General features: G+C 43.6%; 1 protein-coding gene across 1 annotated transcript in view; it reads right to left on the bottom strand.

Moving 5' to 3' along the window:
* HIVEP3 (HIVEP zinc finger 3) overlaps nt 1-24,643 on the bottom strand; it is a 1,736,279-nt gene that overhangs the window by 74,819 nt on the left and 1,636,817 nt on the right. The gene's annotated exons all lie outside the window — the stretch shown is intronic.

The following is a 24,643-nucleotide window of genomic DNA, read 5'->3' as shown; positions in this document are numbered from 1 at the left end:
AGTGGATGGGCCTGGAGGCACAGGCACCCCACCCCCAATCCAGACGCTCTGAGAGCAGCATCTGAAATGATCTGAGCAGCCTTATTTGCCGCACAGACAGTACCTGGGAGTTTGTAGGGTTTCTCCAACCCAGCTGTGGAGCTGAAGAAACATAAGTGCACATGTCTGTTTGGCCGGCCTTAGATGGCTGGTCAAACTGACATGCACACTTATAAATGGACAGTGCTCCTCCCTGCCATGACCGGGCCGCCTCCTGTCGAATGTAAGAAGCCCAGACAGAGATAAAAAAATGATAATAACAATGTGTTTTTCATTTTTTTTTTATCATTTGCTGGTAGTGGGGCAACGCCCCTCCACCATCACAGAGGAGCCGCCCCTGGTTTATTACCTCCAAAATGTGTTCCTGTGGGAAAGCGAGGTACAAATAGTAACCTTATCTATTCCACTATGATTCTGCTTTGCCACTTCACGATGACGGGTGCTTTGTCACAAGCGACAATTCTAATACTTTCTTCAGTAAATCTCTACCATTCCATTCCACTATGTCAACTCTCTTCTAATGCTTACAAACTCCAGCCTTGTACCTGATTTTCAATACATTGCTATAAAACATCAGACCTGAACTTATGCACATGCTTCAGATAGCAGATCTGTTTGACTCTCATTCTCTTAATTTTTCCTATATTATCGAAATACGTCTCTCAAATGACCCAAGCCCTTTTCTTAGATATACTTGTCTCATGTAACTATAAGATCCTATACTCAGCTAGAGAAAACAGAGGTGTTGGGGTAATGGTGGTGACAGCCCAGCTCTCTCTGTTTACCCTTATACATCACATTTTGCCTGCAGATTGTAAGGTACTCGCTTTTTTTGTAAAAAGAACAGTGATAGATTTTACTTCCTGTTGATCTACTAACCTCCTATTCCCTCCCTTGGTAATTTTGTCTCACTAGTTGATGCCTCAAACTTAACTTTTCTAGGGCAGATTCAATCTATGGCTCACAGATCTCTCTTGTAGGAGAGTAGGGTCTGCTATCTCATGGTCAACCCAAATTTTTGCTTTTTGCTTCACTGGTTTTTGACATATTGAGGCTGTGGGCCTGCTAATCAGACCCCCAGCCTGCTGTTCTCTCTACTAAATTGACACTGTGCACTCTAGGTGCATAACCAATTGGAATTGGATCACCCTGTGAGCCCCTGTACCAGTGTACACTAGGTACCCAGGGCATTGGTGTATCTAAGGCCTACCAAGGGCTGAAGCATGTATTGTGCCACCCCTGGCCTGGCCTAACAAATTTGACACAACTGGCTGATCACTCAGCTGGGGTAAGTTGGTGTAACCACCTCTTACTTAGGTGTAGTATACCTATACCTAACCTTAAATGGGACACATGTTAACCTATAAGTCACTCCTATGGCAGGCCTTGACAATCCTGAAGGCAGAGTGCTTGGTTCCATGTGAGATGGTGCTCTGGCATGAGCTGAGCCTGTCTGCAGTGGTCGGAACAACTTCCTTCTACTGTTTCCAGATATCGTCATACCATATACTCTTAAGTGCATTATGAACCTCGCGGTTAAATGCTATCTTTGGTTTGGCTTTATCAAAACATGTCGAGTAAGGTGTCATACGAATTGGAATACTAACCCCTCGCCAATTCTGGTGACGGGGTTAGCATTCCACCCTTCTAGAGGGACACGACATGTACAGTACCTGAAACCCGGGTAAAATCAGACATAGCCTCAGCTCCACAAAATGGATGCTGCCACCACAGACACAAGTCTGCCCTCCTGATGCTGGGAGTCCTTCCAGCTTGGGAGGTGTGGACAAAGGGTTTCCTGCCAGGGAAGGTGCGTGCACCACCCCAGACAGGATTTTGTGTATTGGTCAGGTAGGGCTTGAAAGAAACCAGACATGCCTGAGGCTCACAAGGAGCCTCGGTGCATATGCCAGTTCAAACCGGTCCTGGGGCACACCAGCCCCGGACCTGGGGCGAGCTGGACAAAGGATTGGGGGTGTAACCACCCCCTTCCTGGTCCCACCCTTAGGGAGGGACCTAGCAGGTAGTCCGGCCCCTAGAATCCGCTTAAAGGTAGGAGCTGTGTCCTAAGACTTCAGACATCCTGGAATCAACTTAACAACAAGAAGAAGACGGGAACTTCGACGCTCTGCTGCACAGAGGACTGAAGGAAATCTCCCCTATGGTCAGGGAGTGACCATCTTGCTAACACAAGCACCAACCAGCTATTGAACGTCTGCTTTGCCGCCGCCTCCTGCTGGAGCCCGAGCCCAGAGCCCGACAAGACCTGGACCTCCAGACCTCTCACCGCCCGATCCACAGTCCCTGAAAAGAAGGAACCCGTGGAGGCACCGAGACACGTGGAGCCAGCCATCTTGGAAGACCGACGACAAGCTGCAAGCGTAACGACAGAGGCTCCCTCCGAGTTGTGCTTTGGGTCCTGAGAAGCCCAACCACCGAGCAGCATCTGCACCAAAGGTGAGCCCTCCAGCATCTCCACGATCTGCGTGGGGCCCCTCTGCACTTTGCATCTCGATGCTCCTGCCCGGTCCCTGGCCCGTTGGCTAGTGGCCATTTTGGCGACGAAACTTGAAACTAACGACGCTGGTCTGGTTGCTCCAGACTGGCCCTAGCTGCTCCCCAAAAGAGCAGCCCCTCTGACCTTGCTGGTCAGAACAATCAGCTTTCCTCTCTTTCCACGACTCCTGCCTTTGCCAAGGCTTGTTTGCTTCTTTCGAGTCGCCGACACCGCCGACAGCGAGAGCCTGCGTGGGACAGCTCGTGATTCGACTCCTGGACGTCGTCGACCTTCAAAGACCACGTGGCTGCGGAGACAAGCTACACCTCTTTGCCTGTTTGCACCCGACATCGCCTGGTACCTACCTGGTGCCACGCCGGTCACTGGCTAGTGACTGTGAACACTGTCCCCTCTGCTTTCAGGTCTCCTACAACTCCGATCCACCCTTGGATCCACCGCATCTCTTCTGGACCGACCGCCTGCAGCATCTTTGTCATCAGGCTCCATTGAATCGATAGAAGAAACCCGACGCACTTCGAGACCTATGCACCCGCTTCCTGTGGGTGAGGTAAAGCTGGCACTCCGGTGCCCAAGTGTAGAGAATCATCTCTAGTGTCTGTGTTTTGAATCTAAAGATCGTAGTCCATCCAGAAGACCCTTTCTGCAGTAACTTTGTAACTTTGCGCACCCATTGAAAACCTATGGGAGCCCGCATGTAACTTTCCTCACTGCACACGCGACCCGTGGACCTCCTGGTCACTAACTGAAGTTAGCTCCTTGTAGGCCCACCGATTCTAGAGGCCCTAGGCCTTTTCACTTTCCTGTTCGTGGTACTTATACCACTATTTTAGTATATGGTTTGAGTGGCCACCAGGGCCCATCCATATAAAGTGCAACTTCTGTATATTATAACGTTGTCTTGTTTAACGATTTGTGCTCCTGTGCTCATAAAGAGTCTAGGGGATACTTTGAGAAATAAATACATATATATTTTCAATATATATCTGTGTGGTGTCCTTTCATTGGTATAAAGGGGGGTTGCATTTGGTAAAACAGCCTGCTTAACACGCTTTAACGAGTTTAGCCTCAAAGACTGCTTAGCCTACGCTACCACTAGGGCAGCTAGTCCGAAAAGGTTGACTTACAACCACACCATAAGGGTTGCTTGGCATGGTACAAGGTGGTCACTTTAACTAGTGAACATCATATACCAGGCCAACTTCTCACATCTCTCTAGTGAATCTCAAACTCCAGAAAGATGTTGAAGTGTTCAGTCAAAGATTACTAGCTACTAAAGCCACGTAAAAGTCAGGACATTTACTAGAACCTATATGGTCCCCCTTAAACAATGTTACCTGGATGGCCAAGTTCTCTGATGTTAATTAATATTCTGGCATCCTTTTCTCTATTACACATTCTCATAAAAATCATCAGATACAATCCAACCAGAGCATTCCACTCAACTGGAAAGCTTTTGACCTAAGCACAGCAGGGTCTCTGATAACTGTTATAAAGTCTGTGCTATCTACTGTCACTGACTCCTCCAATTCAGAATATCCTACTACCCTACTCAATTGCCTTACTGACGGTATCTCATCCGTCCGTAATATCAAACTCCCTCAATCACTTTAAAGCAAACAGCCACATAACAAATCTAATAGAAAGCATTGGGTTTCTTCTCAACTACAAAATCTTTAAACTTAAAACGTACCAAGATGAAAGGAAATAGAGGTCACGTAATTCACATTATTCCATAGAATATAACTAGTTATACCGTAAACAGTTGGATGAATATAAAGTCAAAATTCACGAAGCAATGAAGGTATACTTTTCGAAGCACATTGACCTTGCCTTAAACCTATCCAAAGTGTTCTTCCACATAGTCACAGAATTTCAGTCTCCAAATTGCACACTTTCCACTACTCACCCCACCAGAGATCTTGTGATGCGCTCTCACTCTTCTATGAGGAGGAAATCTCTAACAACAGAGAAGTTATCCTGAAGGAACCTTTTTTCTGCCCCCTGCTATAGCACATCATCATAACCTACTATAAACCCCAGTGCTGAATTTGTAATGCTTGATCGAATTTCTAAATCACAACTAGCCACCATTTACAGCAAAGGTTCTCCACCTATTTCCTGCAAACAAGGTGAAATGTCAAAGCAGTCGATGCTGCTGCTGAACAAGTCTTCCCCCAGTATGGACATATGTAGTGACATTCATCCCATCTCTCTTCTATCCAACCGAGACTAAAACACTTGTTTTACATTTACTCTTTACAAGCAGGCTTTAGGTCCAGCCACAGAAACAAGTTTGTTTTACTCTTAGAGCTAGGCTGGGCTGGGAACCCTAGGCAGCCCAGACAAATTTTGTCACACCAGCCCCTGTACGGTGCATAGTGAGTGCAACGAGCAAGCCGGACCACTAGAAAGTGGGTCTTAAGGAGAAGTCCTCCCCCCAAGAAATTGTGGGGGGAAATGGTGCAATTTACAACACACGTCATAATATATTCAATTGTATTATCTTTTAAAGCATAGTAAATTATGACCTTACTGCGCACCAGGATACAAAAATCCTTGTTGGGGCTCTTCAATGATTCCCTCACTATCGCCCTCTAAGAGTGCACCTCCTCTCGTCATAGCCCCTGTCTCAAATGTATTTTATTTGTTTTATAGCACCTCTAATACCACTGTAGGGTGACAGAGCATTGTACACCACACACTCACCACACACACAGAATCATACATGTGTAAAACAGTGTATAGATAATGTTACATAAGGCAAAGTTGACTACAAGATGTAGGATTCACATGCCATCCATACTGGTAGGCACCTTTTAAGAGTGCTTGGTCTGGACAGCACAACCTCCGTGGTAAGGGTTAACTTTAATAACAAGAATGTATTTCTACACAAACAAACTTTTTTTAGCAACATCAGGATAATGAAAGACTTGGGGAAAAAAACTTTCTAACCTGTACCATGCGGCTTGCATGCAGCTCTTTTATGGCAGTTTATAGCTCACTGTGCTAGATTACGATTGTAATTTATAAACTGCAGAGTAAAAAAATCATCTCTGTGACAAAAACAGTAACTGAGCTATGCACATAAAATAATGTTCTTTGCTATGCATGGTACACGTCCTTTGCAAGAGGCATATTAACCCTCTGTGCCACCTTAGATGAGTCAAAACTGCCACTAAACAAAACTCCCTTCTCCCGCCAGCATGTACATTAATCACAGAGTTAACATGACACTTTTATTGCTGCCCAAAAACTGCTGAATATACAAAGAACTTTGCAGTGCTTTTAAAACTACTCTACTGCTACAAATCTGTCCCAACTAACAAAACCAGCCACCCACCCTTCCAGCCTCTCGGGGAAACATTCGATGCCAGGTACGGCCAGTCCGGCCTTGGAGCTAGACAACCTACACAGGCTGGTGGACTGTGATGTGGTTGGCACTCTGTCACTCCTAGATCTTTCTGTGGATTTCAACACCATGAACCACACTATGCTCATTTAAAATCTACAACAGTCATACATTTAGGGCCACATAACGAATTGGATTAAATTATTTCTTTCCAACAGAAGACAGTCTATGCCACTATCGCTCTTCATTTCAAATCACCGACTGCTTAACTGAGGTGTCCCTCAAAGTTCTAGACTCTATCATTTGCAATTCAACATTCACGTGCACCTCCTAGCCAGGTCACTCCATTAACATGGAGCATAATTCTACCTGTATTCAAATGACACAGTTTGTCATTACCATAGCTTGCCTGACAAAAATCTCATGTTCTTGATCTCAGTCTTGACAATTTGAATAGCTGCCTGGTAACAACTTATTGGTGAATGTCCTCTAATTTGCTCAAGATCAACATACAGAAAACAAAATCTATTCTAAGCCACCAGGGTAATGACCTGATCAATGGAACAAGAGTTCATGGCTTGCTATTATAGGTCCACGCCCAGTCCTTGTAAATGCAGCCAAAAAACTTGGTGATTTACCTTGAGTTCTCACTCTCTCTGGATCTCCTGGTCACTCTGGAGGAAAATCGCTTCTTTTTAAGCATAAAACCTGGCAAATTGCTGCTCCCTTTCTTGGAATTTGACTTTCTTACCGTGTAGGAAATGTCAAGACTAGACTACGCTAAGTCAGACTACTTAACCTTCCTTACCAAGCTGGTTCAGATTCTTCAGCTTACGCAAAAATGCAGCTGCTCATCTGCTTCCACCAGTGCAAGATGAGATCACGCCACAGCTATTGTAAAATCTCTTCACTGGTCAACTTTACATACCAGAATTATCTTTAAATCCTATGACAATCATGCACAAGTTTGCTCCCTCATATATTCCATTTTGTTAGGTACCAAATTTATTATGTTTAATTCTAAAAGAAATGTGCTCTTCCAACTTGTTTCTTCTGTCCATCCACAGATGTAAATCAGCTTCATGGTGACATAGCATTCTCCATAGCTAGTGCAAAACATGGAAACCTATACCTTTATCCATGTGTTTTGAATCCAATGTATCACTTATTAGAGGACGAATAAAAGCGTGTCTTCTAATAAATATTGTTTTAGGTATTGTCACTGACTGTGTTAAAGTCAATGGTGCCTAAACGCTTAAGCGGACATGGGCTCAATCAATAGACTTAACATAATATATTATACAAAAATGGCCAGATGTACTATTAGTCAGTTTTGCGAGTCGCAAATTGCGTCGAATTGCGACTCGCAATTTGCGACTGGCAAAAGTGTATGTACAACAGTGTCTCAGACACTGTTAGCGATTCCTAATGAGGTCGCAAATTGCATGCCTCATTGATATTCATGAGGAAAGTGCAATTTGCGACCCCATTGGGAATGGCTAGCACTCCCGGGGATGGTTTGCTGGGGTCAGCAGCCCACCATGTTTGGGACTGCTTTTTAAATAAAGCCATTTTTAAAAAAAAATGCAGCCCATTTTCCTTAAAGGAAAACAGGATGCGTTTAAAAAAGAAAAATGTAACTTTTTTGTTTCATTTTTTAAGGCTTAGCAGTGGTCCCTGGGGTCACTGCCTGCTCTTAAAAAATATTTGCCCATCCATTCACAAAGGGGACCCCTTCCCGTTTGCGAGTGAGTGGTTTACCACCTACTTGAAGTAGGTGGTAAACTGCGAGTGTTTTACGGCCGCAAATGCGGTCGCAAAACAATAGTGAATGGCATTGAATCTCGCTATTAGGAAGGGACACCTCTTCCTAATAGCGAGAGTCGCAAACACTATTTTGAGAGTCAGTGACTCGCAAAATAGCGTTGGTACATGCCATGACCCTTTTTTACGGTCACGAACGGGCGATCTCCTGTTTGCAAACGCAAAGAAAGGTTGTACATCTGGCCCGAGGTTTTCAAAATAGTCTAATTCAGACCTCTCATCTGAGGAAAGGTTGTTTTTTCCACATACAACGCAAGCTCGCAGAAGCCTTCGAAATCTGCGATCAGTTAGGCGTCACTCTGACAGGCACATCACATGCTAAGACAAATTGCTTGTTTAGTTGGGTGTGCACTTCTCTGCAGGTGATGAAATGTTTGCCAGGTCTAGTGCAGGATTTTTCCTTTAGGTGTGTCTGTCAATGTTTGAGGGTGTAACATGGACCCTACCCACTGGAAATGACCTCATGGAGGAGCGGGGTAAGCACAAGGTTGAGGGAAGCAGGGAAATATGCTGCGACGTGGAAACACTGACATTTTCTCCACTTTCTCATTAAAAGAGCAAAGGGAGAGGTATAATGTGCAGGGAGTGAATGATAGAGTAAGCAGTTAGGATTTAGGAAGCTTCAAAACAACTACACCACTCAGAATCATTTTAATAATAACAGAGAAACATAATGGGAATCTAGTTTCGAGAAGTGCAATTTTTTTATGACTCTGGAAGTTTGTATAGTACTCAATTTTCTTCATGAAGTTGGCAACGTTTCACAATTTAAATTAGCCTTAGCACTTGCACTGATATATTTTTCACTACATCGAAAGACGATTTTCACTCCAATCAAACGACGCCAACGTGCAAAATATATGCAATGGTTATCAGAAATGTTACCTATACTATCGATATTTATGCACATGTGAGACAGAGCAAAACTTCACACGTTTGTGACGGTGCATATTTTATACAAGTCTGCCAGGATGTATGAGGGAAGCCTTGCAGCTTCACACACCCCTACTCCTCCAGTGTAGCAGATTTACCAGGCGAGACAGCAATCTTCTGCAGTGGAGAGAAGTGTCTAGAGGCTGTGTTTGTGATAAAACTGGGGAGGCCATTGACAAAGGGTGGGAATGAACGGGAGACACTGCCACCGCAGTGAGATAATGCTCTCCAAGACAAAACGAAAACAAGCATTGGCATAGCCAATAGGTCTCGCTTTTGGGACCTTATAAGTGTTTAGCCATGCAACAGTTGCATAACTAAATACTTATAAGGTCCCAAAAGCGAGACCTATTGGCTATGCCAATGCTTGTTTTTATGTGCTTCCTGAATGATAAATGGAAACGGATCCCTTGCTGTCAACGGAAACCTATGCAAAATGCAACGCTTGCTGCCTCCTCGCAGTTCGCATGTTGTCTATGTGAACAGTGGCATCTGCGTTATCCATGGGAACGCTGTGCCCTGCGCCATTAGCATCCGTGTTCCCCATGGGAACGCTGGGTCCGGTGCCACCTAACGGCCAGAGCTGCCGACTTTAGAGCTGGGTAACCAGGTTTCGAGTCTGGCGTCGGCTCAGCATCCTGTGATTCTGGACAAATCACTGAAGCTCTCCATGCCTACCTAAAATTAATGTGTCCTTGTGTAATGTAACGGGTGCTCAGGTAAAGCACTCCAATACCTTCGGGTCGAGTTCGCGCTATATAAAACTTAAAACAAGTACGCATGTGTGAGATGGCATGGCACAGTCCATTAGTATAGGTTCTTTTAAAGAATGCCCCGAAATTCATACAAACGGGATGCGTACATTTTGAGTGTTATTTTAGGAAACATTTTAACCATCACACATATTCTCAGATGTAGAGTAGACGTGCAGCCACGAAACCTCTGATACTGTTATGTGTGTTTAATGTTGTGTGCCTAATACTGTTGTGTGTTTTATAATGTAGCACTGTATTACCAGAAGGCCGGGTTTAAAAAAAGTTCATTCTTAATTTATCACGGGTTCATATAAGGCACAAATATCGATAAGGCATCACCATGGTTACGTAATACGAAATGTGTTGCCTCACCCTATCTCCCCCCGCCCCCCCGCAGAATAGGACGAGGGCCCTCGAGACTCCTATATATGCCACAGAAATCCATAGGCTTTATACTGAATGGGGCCTGCATTGGCTGCAGGGGGCATTGTTGTTTAATTTGATTGGGTGCTCGCAGCTTGAGCCAGGTGAGTGGTGCATGTGCATCAGAATGTTGTATTACTTTGACTTCACGTATGGCAAGGGCAGTGTGTGATTGCACGATACTGTGTAATGCATTGCCACGTACGAGGTCTACACGTCACCCACGTAGTCTGTCTATGAGTGAGGCCTGATACTGGTGTACGTGCAGACACTGCCAAGGGTGCTGAGACTAATATGATATTATGGAAACTATATTGTTTTAAGAGTACATGCATATGTGATCGAAAATGATTAATCTTAAATCACTTTTTTATGTAATGATTTTTGTGTTGGCTAGTGAGCATAATAAGCAAAACCTAATTTATTAGTTAATGACATTACATCCAATGAGTTGTAATGCTCTTCTATTCAATATTTTAATGAAAGCCTTTGAATGTGAAATAATGATAAGTTTTGCTGCCTATGTGCAACAGGTCACAGGTCAGTTGTCTTTCCAGGGACCTGTGCCTTGCTGCGCTACCTGTGATTGGATCGTGGTCAGTAGCATATGTGTGCGGTACATGAGCGGCTTAAACGGCCCTGAAAGCAAAGCAGAGTAACAGCCATGGGGAGTGAAAAGCATGTGGAAAAGTGGTAGGAGAGAGTGCAGGACACAGTGACAGGGACGCTAACTGAAACACGTGGCCGTGCGTCCGCGAAAGTGATCGCGATCGCGATCAAACTTCAAAGCGGCCGTGTGGCCGCCAAAGTGAAAGTAAACGCGTAAAGCGCGCGCGCGCCCGCGCACATGCACTGTATCGCTAGGCTGGCCTGGCAGCACTTTTTGGAGCCCACTCAATAACAATAAGTCTCGCAGAGCATCGCTTACGCGATAGCTCAGGCGAGACCTAAAAAACGAGTTCTTGTAATGCCTCTTTCCAGCGCCAGCTGAACTCATGCTCTTTGACCTGTCTTCCGCATAGGATGCTGGCTCTGCTAGGTGGCGTTATGATGTCATAACAGCCAGTCCTTTTAGTATGAAAAGGGCCGATTTATGGATCGGACCTCTTTGTGAGTAATTAAAATCCACACAAGACAAGGTTCAGGTTTGCAAACTACAACGGTTTATTAAAGTTTAAGAATCATTACAGAAGACAAAAATCAATGGTTAGTCAATCATTTCAAAATACTCTAAATGCAATTATATGTAAATCGGCAATGACAGTGTAAGCTGAGCCCCAATCTGTCAATATGCAGAACCAAATATGGCCTTTCACATAACCAATCATAGTCAAAGAACTATAGACTGTTCAATAACGGCAGGAGGGAAGAACATGAGAAAATATTCTAAGTACAAATCATTAAACAGACTAACGTGGAGTCTGCTCTCTAAGGGGACTGGGAAAGAACGTGTCTTATAAAAGGAGAGTTTTTATACATTTGTAGAAAGAGAATTTGCAGTCACTATGGTTCATCATAAAAGTTGCCTATTATTAACCAATAGTAAAACAGAAAACCAAACACATCACATGGTAAAACGACTCTTGCCCTACATCTATTCAATAATCCTTTAGAAGAAAAGCACATTCAACAATATAAACAGCCTCTCCTATCAGCCAAAGGAAGTTGCCTTCAATTGTATGCAGTTGAATTCCGTCCTTTCCTCAGGAACAACATGACCAGAAAATGATATTTCTTAAAAGATTACAGTGCAAGCTGCACTGAAGAGCTAATTGAATTTTGTATATTAAATAGAAAACTGAAGGTCATGTTCTAGGATTCTTGATGCACAGGCAGAGAAAAAGAAAACATGAGAGTGTGCTCTGCATCTCACAAGCATTTGAAGTGTGACTGAAACTTGACTAGGCATACCCATCTCAGCTATGAGTCCTTCATTATATTTAATACACTAGAAACATTGTATTTACTTCTCTCCAGTGTTAACTAAATGCACATCATAGCCAGTTGTGGAATTTGCTTCCTCAAAACTGAACTGTAATATCTTACTTCAGTAATTTACAATGTTATTTCATTATTACGGGTGACTACAGATGTTACAACTTGCCTGTAATAAGTACATTAAAGATGAGTCTTTATACATGGATTGCATGCTCTCATGAATTAGAAACCTCTAAAGTGGAGGGCTTGTTTATGAAAAACAATAAATCAATGGCTGGGAGTTTTTCCAGGGCAGCCGTGCGTCCGCGAAAGTGATCGCGATCAAACTTCAAAGCGGCCGTGCGGCCGCCAATGTGAAAGTAAACGCGTCAAGCGCGAGCGCACCCGCGCACATGCACTGTATCGCTAGGCTGGCCTGGCAGCACTTTTTGGAGCCCACTCAATAACAATAAGTCTCGCAGAGCATCGCTTACGCGATAGCTCAGGCGAGACCTAACCAGGACACATCCATCTGTTTCAAGGGGACAGAAAGATCCATGACACAACTTTCACCAGCAATTAACTGCAATCACCCCAGCAGGTTGCAGCAGGAAGCAACATCACTTGGAAGAGGAGAGACAAGCACCTTCAGGCCTAATTTCTCAGCATTAGCAATTTCAAATACCAAATTGACACAAACTACAACACCAAACAGCAGAAAGGAAATGTTTCAATGTCTAAAGAGTAAAAAAAAACATTTCCAAAACAATTTAACCATTTCTAAAACATTTACAAAATATCGATATATTCTGTGCATGCAAATGCTGTGCGAAATTGTTATTTGCAGGTCAGGTGATTTCTTTTTAGGCCTTGTGCTTCAGTTGCAATTATGAATCACTATTCTTGCATCTAATCTGCAACAAGCAATGCCTAAATAAATATGTGTAGCATTGACAAGAATGCAATGTTATTTTAATGTATTTATTTTGTCTGCTCACATATGCAATAGGCATTGCAAGTGTAAGAGTAGCAGAAAGTTACAAGCATTGGCAGAGCCGATAGGTCGCAAAAATTGTGATCTTTTTAATTTGTCAACGTTTTTGTTTCAGTTAGATAGGCATGGCAAATTGGCATGAATCCTCGGTGCCTATCTCTGAATTGGTTTATTAAAATATCAGAATGCATCCAATACATTTTAATTAACCCCTTCAAAAATGGCTCTGGTGGGTGCACACAAAACCACCTTGGAATGGGTTTGTTAATATAATATGAGGTGCCCAACACATATGCATGTACAGTCGTGGGCGGACATCTTGCAATGGCTTAAAAATATTGTCAAATGAAAAACCACAATAGCGTGAGGGGGCCTGAAATGTGAGAAAAAAATGAAAAATCTACAAAATTAAAGATTAAGCGAGAGAGGGCCAGGAAAACAATTGACAAGTGGGGTGATGGGTATTAAAACAACCATTTGACAACTAGTCCTGCCTAAATCAGAGCTATTGGCTTCACCAATATCTTTCAGCCATGTTGCATAGCAGTGTGGCTGCTGTTTAGCATTGCTAAAAAGTTTGTGGAGAGGCGTAGAATATAGTGGCATGGAGTAGAGTGGCGTAGAAAGGAGTGACGTAGAGTACAGTGCGAAGAGAAGAATGCCTTAAAGGAGAGCGAAGTAGAGTGGCGTCGAGTGGCATTGAATGACGTGGAACAGAGTGGCATAGAGTAGAGTGGAGCAGAGTAGAGTAAAGAAGAGGGGTGTGGAGTGGCATAGAGTATAGTTGCATGGAGTGGCATTGGTTATAGTGCGCATGTAGTGGAGTGATATGACGAGGCATGAAATAGAGTGGAGTGAAATGGGGTGACATGGAGTGGCACAGAGTAAAGTGGAGCAGAATAGAGTGGAGTGGCATAAACTCTAGTGGCGTGGAGTGGCATAGAGTGGAATAGAGTAGACTGGCACAGAATAGAGAGGTGCAGAACAGAGTCCCATAAAGTACAGTGGCATAGAGTACAGTGGGCTGGAGTGGCGTAGATTGGAGTGGCATAGAGTGTAATGGGCTGGAGTAGATAGAGTGTAGGGGCAGTAGAGTGGCATGCAGTGGAGTGGCATAGAGTGACGTACAGTAGAGTAGCGCATTCTGGCATAAAGTGGAGAGGTGTAGAGGAGCAGAGATGAGTAGAGTGGAAATGATTGGCATGGAGTGGCAAACCAGGAGAGTGGCATTGAGTTCAGTGCAGTGCATAGACTAGAGTGAAATGGTGTAGAGTAGCTAATTATAATACAATACAATAGCTTATCAATTATCTCGATTTACGATCTATGTAAACATCTGATGCCTTTGATCTGATGCAGGAGGTTGTTAGTATGTATAACGCTTCTGTAAGAACTCACTTGTTTACAAATAAATTTGTTTTAGACCAGAAGTGGCTAGTTGGCGAGGGAGCGACATAAATCATACTGGTTAAGGCTAAAGGTGATAAAGTCAGACATCAGAAATCAAATAAATAGTATCTAAATCAGAGCGCGATCAGATAATTAAGCTAAATCAATATGTGCTTGGCCCGTGCTCCACAGAAAGAAAACGAAGTGAAGCCTGGGATAAACTAGCTAATTAAAAGGCAGCGTAGAAGAGTGACAATGAAGTCAACGAATGGTAAGTGATGGACAGGCTCCAAGCCCTTAATTTTTAACAATATCCCTCTCAATCACAGTGCATGCGCTATGCTGGCGAGACCTAAAAAGGCAGGTTGAGGAGGGTGAAGGAATCACTGGAGAAGTGAGGGTTGGGTGTACTAAGAAAAAAAAGTAAAAAGGCTGGGTAGAGATTGACAGAGAACCAAAGGAGGGGCCTGGTGGGCTATGGGTTGAGAAGCGAGATAGGAAGGGAAGGCGAAAGCAGCACAAGAAAGCACATGCACTCCTAAGGGGCATTTAAATTGAATGAAAAATGTAGTTTGCTGAATACAAAGAAAGTCAGCTATGGAAGAAAACAAGTTAACCAATCTGAACACTGAGATTGAAATGCTCATAGGCCGAACAAACACATGTATAAAAGCCGTCAAATCAAGAAGTGACAGCTACGACATATTGCAAATCCATCCAGTCGTGAGCAAGGGCCTGGCCCAGTGCACTCTCTCTTTTCATTGGAAACTATAGGTCTGGCCATCAAACAAATAAAGTTGTCTATAGCTGTGATCTAAAAATGCCTCCATCTAAAGGCAGTGTTCATATATTTGAAAAACAAAAGGAGTAAAAAAATAACCTATCACAAAGATTAATTAAACAAAAAGGCATACAATGAAGGCATACATGAAATCAGATTGGTTTTCCAGCCCAGACACTGAAGAGAACGACTTTCTTGTTGGATGTTCATGTGTGCACATGCAAAATAACATCACTGACAGGAAAAAGGGTCATTGGATGAAGTGGGTTGATGCTGCAAGCTATAGTGGGCGGAAACAAAATAGCAATGACACCTAAACAGACCAATTGATGAAGAGGGCAAACAAAAACATCCTCTATATAAACGCATATATATATAGATATATCTTTTTATGGTTCTCGTTGCTTAAAAAAAATGATCTGCGGATACTTTACAGAATCATGAGCAGTGCATATTTCTAACCACAAATTAGATTTACTACTATACGCTAGTATTATGATTGTGCATTGAAGTAAATCGGCCATTAAAGATAGGGCAAGGGGTGTCTCAGAGAAGGAAGGACAAGGTGGAGACAGTGTAATATTAAATGAACGTCCACAAACGCATCAATCTGTGGATATTCACAATGTGTTTGTAGGTTGTTTGATTTCTTTTTACACAATTAAAACATTTTTTTTACATATTTATGCCAGGAATGCTATAGTAGTCTGTCTGACACAAAGTAAATCCACTTGTGTGTGCATACTCACCATGCTTTTCAGACTTACTCTCAAGCTTTTCATTGAATCATCAAAATATATGAGGAAATATGTGCAAGTCATGGTTGAAGTTTAACTCAGCTATGTGTAGATATTATCATTTTATTTGAATCAGATGCAAAGTGACTTATGGTGTTAATTAGTCTATCCGGTTTTCGCATGATTTAATGGTAACGCTGTCTATCCCCTTTGCTTACTTTGGTACTTTTAAAAAGAGAACTCATGTTTTCAAGCTCTTCATTGGTGGTAACAATGAATACAATTATGTGAAAATCACTGTTTGGAAAGAGGACAGCCATATGGGCCATGGGTACCAAGCGTGCTCTCCTATAATAAGTACATCTTGTTCTCCCTTGGATTTAGTATATAACTTGGAGTATTTTTTATATCCACCCAACACTACACCTGGCACTCGGCCTCACAGTCACAGTTTTTGTGCACATCCCACCAGAAATTATTTTGTTTAGGTAACAAGAGATCTAGGAAATACTCTCCACAGTTTAAGCTGAAAGGCATAACTCATAGGATTGGCTGCAATGAAGGTGGTTGACAGAGCAAATGCAATCAAACACTTGGCCAACCTTCTCTCGATGACTAGAAAAAAAAACAACATCAGTATATCCTAATTCTGTTCTATAAATATGGTGGAACAGTCATCATATGTCTACAAGTGTAAATCTGTAAAAGACGAACAGATTGTTACATACACACCTCACCTACTAGCTTCTGTAATTCAATTCCAACTGGACTACTATTCTATGGCGCCAACCTGGCTTCAGAGGTCGTGTAGCAAGCAAATTCAGTCTGCAAGGTGTTTCACTGTCGTAGGCAATTGGTCCACGGTCATCATAGTTAAAACTTGAATAAATTGCAAAACGTGGAGCCACAACGTCTGTGTCAACTCAATAGTGGCTGTAATCTTAAGCAGAGATCATCACAAAGCTAATTTGAAGCCAAACGTTTTGTAAGTTTCTTGTTCAGTTTGGATATGTGAGTACGTATTTTTGTGGATTAGCAAACAAGTTTGCTTCTGTGCTCCTTCGATTGATTTGTCAATTGACATTGCATATTAAAATATATATTACACTCAAGTTTATTTCACAGTATTATACGATATTACTTGAACTACTCCATTGTATGTTCAATGGTTCACCCTAAATTTGATCCAGGACTATGACAAACCCTGACACAAACATAACACAAGCTGCGCTCATATGAAATTAATGTATATTTTAGGTAACTTCTTATGACCATGCATGGATATGCAAATATCAAAGTTCTAATAATGTACACATACACACACCCCGTCTTGAGGTTTGCTGTTTTTGGCAAAAGCTCATACCACATATACACAAGGTAGTATGGCTATAAAGATTCTACTTTAGATCTCGTTGCCATCCCCTGATCTTGCTGTAATTTGCAAACATTGATATTGGCATAGCAGTAGTGTGCTGTATGCCAAGCCAGATGGAAAGGCATGTAAGTATATCTCTCTCAAATGAAGCCTGGAAAACAGAAATTTAAGTCGTAGATGTTTTTCGTGTTGTACTCGTATGATCACATTTGCTCAGCCAGAAGACAGCATGGTACTGCACTCGACAAAAGTGGCATCATGCACTGATGATTACAGGCTGTGTTCATTCTCTGAGTCAGGACTGCATGTGCAAATCATCCCTACTAAATACCAGTGTTGCCATGCACAGTTGCCCATGGATAACTTCCATACCCTGAGTTGGATTACGTATACACACATAACCCAAATATGTCCTACTAAACAAAGCATATTACCGAACCCACGACTAGTGATCCTATGCACAGACTCATACCCTACTTTGCAATAAACTAATTGTTTTGCTTGTGCCTTGAGAATATCATATGTTAATAAGACATGTATTGGCTGTTTTATGACATATGGAATCATAATCTATCAAAAATAAAAATAAAAGGTTATCCTTTATGTACAAACAGCATACAAAAATTATAACTATGCCTGTTTAGCTTTCAAATATGCAATAATAAATCTTATCCTGACACGTGTAATTGCATCTGTCACATCATAGGTAAGGTCATGAGTATTGCATTTGAGGTGTGAGTTATGGTTGGCATGACTGTTGTGCTAGTTATCGATTGCAGATCTAAGCGTAACTAGGGGTGGGCAGAACTCGTATAGTTTCACTTGGGAGAATTCCGGGGAGTTACATGAAAAACCCTGAGAGATTCCGTGAACGGGTTGAGTTAGGGACGTCATGCGGAATTTTAGTGCCGGGACCTCATTCCAAGCTGAAAAAACAGTACAAAGGGCACCACACGGCACACCCAAGGTTGCTGCTTCTTGAGTTAATTTTGCTACAGTTCTAGTTGACTTTCAACTCGAGCGTCAGCTTTCTAAATGCGAATGGTAGCGACCGCCCGTGTTGGGGAAATTACACTGGGTGCCCTCCTAGTCACAAAAAAATCACACTAGAAGACACCAAATCTCACTTGCCAACTTACTGTTGGTGAGCCGTTTGTTAGAAAAACCTCCACTACGCAGCGGTTTGCAGAATTTGGCCAGAACTCCGCTTTACATGGATAACACAGAGTGGCCAAAACTCCGACAACTGTGCCAGTGGAGTGGAATTTATCGCTAACCCTTTATCGTAACTTGAGAATTTGAGAAAGGTTTCTATTTTAAATTTGTATCTTTTAGATGTACTTTTAACAGTGGTTTTAAAACAGCTGTAAAGGAACCATGGCCAGTAAAAATAAAAATAATAAAGAATACACTTATCCTGACAGCATAGTCACAATTCTCCAGCTAAGGTAAGCTGCACAGACTAACTCCTCCCCTCTCCTGCAGTGTGTTGATATTGGACTGACACATGGCATGACTGATGACATTTCAAAGGACCTATTGATGCAGAGCCTGGCCTACTGTCCAATCCCTCTGCCCAGCTTCATCCCACCAGACTAGCTTTGCATGGCGATTGGCCACGAGCAGCACAACCAGACCGAAGGACAGGCCTAGTTCCACCACAGCATATCCAATAAAGCTGCATACAGTCTTTGACAATGAGCAGCGGGGGAGGGAGGTGGAGGCAGAAGCATATACAGTGCGTTTACTATGCTTCCAATTAATTACACCTTAGCCAATCATAGGAGAGTGAATGAACTTTTATGAACAGTTTCTACACATATGCGTCTACAAACGTAAAGCTCATGGTTTTCCATAAAACTCATATTGTTTTAAAGGACTCTCACCCACTGTTGGTTCTATTAGTGGCAAGCTTCCTCATTGAGTCCTCACCCAGATAGATACACTTCGGTGTCTGGGTGGACCAGACCTTGAAAGGATTCAATGGAACTCTTAGTTGTGTTTCTTATAGGGATCTTATTTCAAAATTTGCCTCTGGCTAACCAAGCAAAAAAATTATTCAACTTTATTGAACACTTTTTAATTGGATCCTTTTAGGGTAGAAAATGGATCTGCTTGCAACTGAGTCCCAACGAAAGTCTAAATACCATTTTGTGGCATTTCCTTTCAATGAAACATATAGAAATGAGATGTTGGAGCACATAATAAACTTCAATAATCTCTGGTTTTTAGGTCTCGCCTGAGCCAGTGCATGCACTGCTCTGGCGAGACATTTAGTGAGTCCCCATAAATGACGTACGCCATTGCCAACACCACAATACCACGCGCAGTTCTCGTTGCTGCAATAAGATGCCCCGTTATCAGCTCCTGAATAGCGTGCACCTTCTTCATCTTTACAGTGTCGTGCACCTTCATTCGTAACGTCAAGCGCCTTCAGCATCCTAGAGCGCCCCTCACTGTCATTGCAAAGCTGTGCCTGCACATCCTGAACACCAAACTATCATTTACACAGAACCATTACCATCACTGCTGCGGCGCCCAGCACATTCCAGGATATCATCATCATCATAATGCCAGAAGCCTTCAAATTTCCACGACACCATGTAACGTCAATACTCCAGTGCCGTGCACTTTTGTCATTGCTGTTCGCCCCACTCGGAAAGCTGCGCGACCCTAAGGGCGTCCCAGGTTCTACCCTGGTGCTCAAACGACAACTTGTAACTACTCCACACAAAGACAATTGTGGTGTTATGAAGAAATCGCCCACAACCAGTTGAAATCACCACTTTGTACCCGCATCCTCTGCCGGTGGTGCCATCGTAGCGTGCGGTTACGCGCACAATGACGAGCAGGAGCGCCATCTGGCTTTCCTCTCTCGTCATGGTCCGCGCACATCGCACACCACTCGCCAGCCTGCTTTCACTTTTACCGTGGCGCGCGCGCACCGCTCGCGTCCCTACCTTTTGTGTCTTCAGTTTCCCATTGCACGCGCGCACCACTCGCGTCCCTACCTGATGTGTTTTCTGTTTCTGATGCTTTGTATTTTGTGTGCTTTCTCCCCGCTATGTTCAGCTTTTACTGATGCATTTTTTTTTAGCTCTGTTCTGCTCTCTGCCCTGTCTGCTTCTCTGTTTCCCCTCTGTATAGTGTCCTGTTTTGTTCTTCATGTATTCAAATGCATTTCACAACCCGGCTTTGTGTGCATTTCACACCCTCGCTTAACAAACTGCCACGCAGACCGCGCTCTGAGCTCGCTGACCTACATTCCCCCACCACAAACAGTAGTATCTAATGTCAACTTTTCAGAGGGACCTAGCTTAGCAGTTTACTGTGCAGAATAGCAACCCTCCTCACCCTCTTAAGTGTTATAGGTGACACAAGCACACATTGCGAAAGGATATAATCAAATGTATGTGTACAAAAGAGGAGAACATAGTCATGCACATCGTAAATGGGGAGGGCTTCACTGATTCACTCAGAAGCTGGAAAAGAAGATGCAGATTCATTTAATTTAATTTATGTTTTAATGAGGTGTTAATTGAACAGTGAGCACTCAGAAATAGGCATCCTTGTACTTTATAAGTGTTAGCCATGCAACACTTGATATTGTTGCACCAAGGATATTGTGCTGCATAACTAAATACTTATAAGGTCGCAAAAGCGAGACCTATTGGCTATGCCAATGCTTGTTAATCTTGCATCGGGTCCAATTAAAAAAAATCAATAAACGCAAATGTTTTTGGCTTTGTTACCTGGGTGGACGCAAATGTGTATATATCGCTCATAAAAGTGCATTCACTCCCCTAAGATTGGCTGAGCTAGAATTCCTTGAATCTGTGACCCTCTCAGCAAAGTATCTGCCTTATGGTGAGGTAGTTTTACTGCTCCTTTCCTACCAAACTCCGACGAGCATATCTTTTTGCCATTATGATCCTACCCTTAGCGCATGGCCTGGCCTACACACAGGTCCTGTATCCAGGTCTCGTTCTACCTAATCCCGTTGTGCAAAGCCTTAAACTGTGCACAGTGACCTCTGATTGCAGGGTCTGGATATGTGCCTAACCCATTCAAAACTTCTGTTCCCACAGTCGAAATGTCCAGAGTGAGTATTGTGCACAGCCTTTGGTAATGGACAGTTGCACTCTGTATATATCCTTCTACTATTGTTTGTGGTATCCCACAAAAAAAAGAAACAATTGAAATGTTTGAAAGGTTTGTGGCTCTGCCAGAGGATTTGTGGACCCAGGTTTGCAAATATAATAATACAAGATGTCCTCTCCCAGAATCCAAAATGTTGAGGTCTGATCATGAATTTTTAATGTTGAGGTCTGCATCTGCCCATCTGAGATACCACACATTTACCTGGGCTTTTAACAGGTTTCAGTGAATGGCATACTGTAATGGCTGCTGCAAAAAAAGTTTTGGTTTCCACCAGCTAATCAGATTTCTCGGGTCATCAGACCCTAGCTTGCTCCTCGAACGAGCATTCCACCAATGGAGGAAATATTCCCATGTCCATTCAGATTTATTTAATTCATTATTAAGAATCCTGGCTGCCTCAACAGCGGTCAACATATCTGTAAGTTTTGTTTATCGAATTTGAATCCTAGACTTTTCTTTCCCAAAAACCTTTTGAGCACATTTTCATAAAATTACAAAAGGCTTGTAAGTTCGACTTTAGCACTTCAAGACTTCTAGTTTTGGTTATATGTTTACCTTTAGTATCAGTCACCATGCACTCAAATACTAGATTTGCATATAGAGCAGAATTTTGATTGTTGATCTGTGGAGCTACAAAAACAGAGAGGTTCACCCTGATTCTGATTGACTAAGAGCAGCCAAAATATTCTGGTCTGGAAGTTATGTTGGCTGACTTTCCAAAAGGTTTCAATACATCTACGTTGCAAAAGAAAATAAATCACGTTTACTGCTGAAGCCAACCCATAGATATGTATGCTCAATTGGGAATTAGGATGCATTCCAGAGCGATCTAAAAAGCCCCCATTGATTGGAAAAAAAACGAGTGTTTCTCATAGCCACAGATCTTCAAAGCCCAACTCAATCTCATTTTATGTGTAGATCCCAAGATGGCTGTACATATACTACCCTCAAATTCGACAACAGAGCAGAGTCAAATTGTTTACTGTAATTGTGGCCGTAAGTGCTCAACGGATCCATCAAATAAAATAAATTATGAATATCTGGTCATGGTCCCACAAAATGCAAACAATAATGACATTTGCCAATTATGGGTAACTCATCTGTAGGGCCATGTGGAGGCAAGACAGGCAACAACCTAAGTCCAGGCAAGGCCACAGGACACTATACGATTTGTGGAATTAGTCTTTTTCTTTGGAAATACTTTTAAATTAAGAAATACGGTTTTTAATCTGGTTTTACGGGGCTATGAATCACTTTGTGCATTTTTTTGTAAATTCTTTTTATTAACAAAACTCAACATTTTGGTCATGGCACAGTTTCAAGTCATTAGAGTTACAGTGTTCAGCCGCAAACCCCTGGACAGTACTTCAGTGCAATAGGGTACAGCAGGATATGACATTTTCACCATCTTATGGGGATTCGATTTCCTCTGGGGGAGAAGGGACTGGGGGCTCACAGATGTTGCCCCGGTATGCATTCCAGGGAGACCAGCTCGCCACCCACCTCCCGGGGCACCCTCTCGAGACATATACTATCTTTTCCTGCAGCATGCACCAATCCATGTCTTTTTTCCATGCTCCAAGCAATGGTGGCGCTTCCGCCCCCCAGAGGCGCGCTATATTACGCTTTGCAACCGCCAGTCCCAGCGTTGCCCATATTCTGCCTTTAACCGGTAGGTCCGTGGGCTCCCAGATGTTTAAAAGGCATCGTTTGGCCTCAGGCCGCGACCTCACCCCCCACACCTCGCTTTTACAGTCGTGTATCTTTGCCCAGTATGTTTGAACCTGCGGGCACTACCATAACACGTGAAGAAATGTCCCCCTGTCCCCACACCGCCTCCGTCAGATCCCGTCCGTACTCCTCCCCATCGACACCAGCCTAGTGACCGAGATATACACCCGGTGCAATATCTTGAGTTGTACGAGCCGCAGTTTTGCCGATATCGCCACTTCCCTAGGGGGTGATAGCGCCTCCCTCCACTCCTCCTCATCAATTTCAAGGCCATCCGCCTCCCACCTCCCTTTGAGGGGTCCCAGCGGGTCCGGGGAGTGATGTATGAGTTTTTTGTAGGTGAGGGATATCGCCCTTTCAGGCAAGTGACCGTCTAGTAGTCTATCCTCTAGAGGGGAGGAATCTGGGAGCGACATCCCCGGTGGAATGTTGGATTGAAGAGAGTGGCGGACCTGCATATATCGGAAGAGTTCTGAGGGCGCCAACTCATGCGATTGCTGTAGTGAGGCAAAGGGCACCACACCCCCAGCCCCCCACAGGTCCCCTATGCGGGATATACCGATCAAGTCCCAGTTTGGAAATCCCTTAGTGCGTCCCAGTGACCCGAGCTTCTATGACACCCAGAGCGGGGTTGCCTTTGTCAGTTTGCCAGTCCACCCCAGCTTTCGGTTGACAATATGCCACAGTTGGACCGAATGTTGTGTGGGTCCCGTGAGGTGAAACTTTTTGGGTCGCGAATAGAGTGCAGCCTCAAAATTCCCTCCGGGAAGGAGCCACCTATCCATCCCAAATCCCGGGTCGTCCCCACTGCCGTACGTGCCCTGGTTGATGGCCGCGAGATGCGCTGCCCAGTAATATTTATGGATGTTCGGCAGGACAATGCCCCCATCGTACCACCCCAGGGTAAGTTTTTGGAGAGACATGCGCGGCGCGCAACTCCACAGCAGGTCCCTCTGGGCGGCTTCAATCTCTGCAAAATATTTGTGTGGTACTAGATCTGGGTAGTTTTGGAGCGCATATAAAAACCGCGGCGCGGCCATCATTTTGAACAGGGCCGCACGCCCCAGTAGCGTTAGTGGGAGCCTTTTCCACACCGACACATCCCTCTGGAACCTTTGCAGAGGTGGCCTAAGGTTGGCTTCGAAGCGTGTTTTTGCATCCCTGGAGATGTAGATTCCAAGATACCGGAACCCTTCCGTGGCTATCTGGATCGGGCAGTCACGTGGAGCCGGCGGTGGGGCCCCTTGCAACACATAGAGCAAAGATTTTCCCCAGTTGATACTGTAGCCGGAGTTTTTCCCAAAGCTTGTAAGGATGTCCAATGCCACCCGGAGTGACCTCGCTGGGGAGACAAGATAAAGCAGGACATCATCAGCATACAGTGAGATCCTGTCTTCCCATCCCCCTGCCCATTTCAGCCCTCGTATCGAGGGATCCTGTCTTATCCAGGCGGCCAGAGGCTCCAGGCAGAGCGCAAACAGTAAGGGTGAGAGGGGGCAACCCTGTCTCGTACCCCTTTCAAGGGTGAACACTTTGTGCGTTTTTAAAAACTAGTTTTACAGTGTGGCTGGATTGGGGAGTGTCTATGCTGGAGTGTGAATTTGACAAACAGAGGTCATTCTCTTTTTGAAAAATGAATAAAAAAATTATGAGTACAAAAGAAAATATTCCAGTGGACTGGTGTATCCCATTTAATTGCTAAACAACATTTGCTCCC

The sequence above is a fragment of the Triturus cristatus genome, chromosome 3_1, assembly GCF_964204655.1.
Source record: "Triturus cristatus chromosome 3_1, aTriCri1.1, whole genome shotgun sequence".
Classification (NCBI taxonomy): Eukaryota; Metazoa; Chordata; class Amphibia; order Caudata; family Salamandridae; genus Triturus; species Triturus cristatus.
This window is presented reverse-complemented; position numbering and strand designations above follow the sequence as displayed.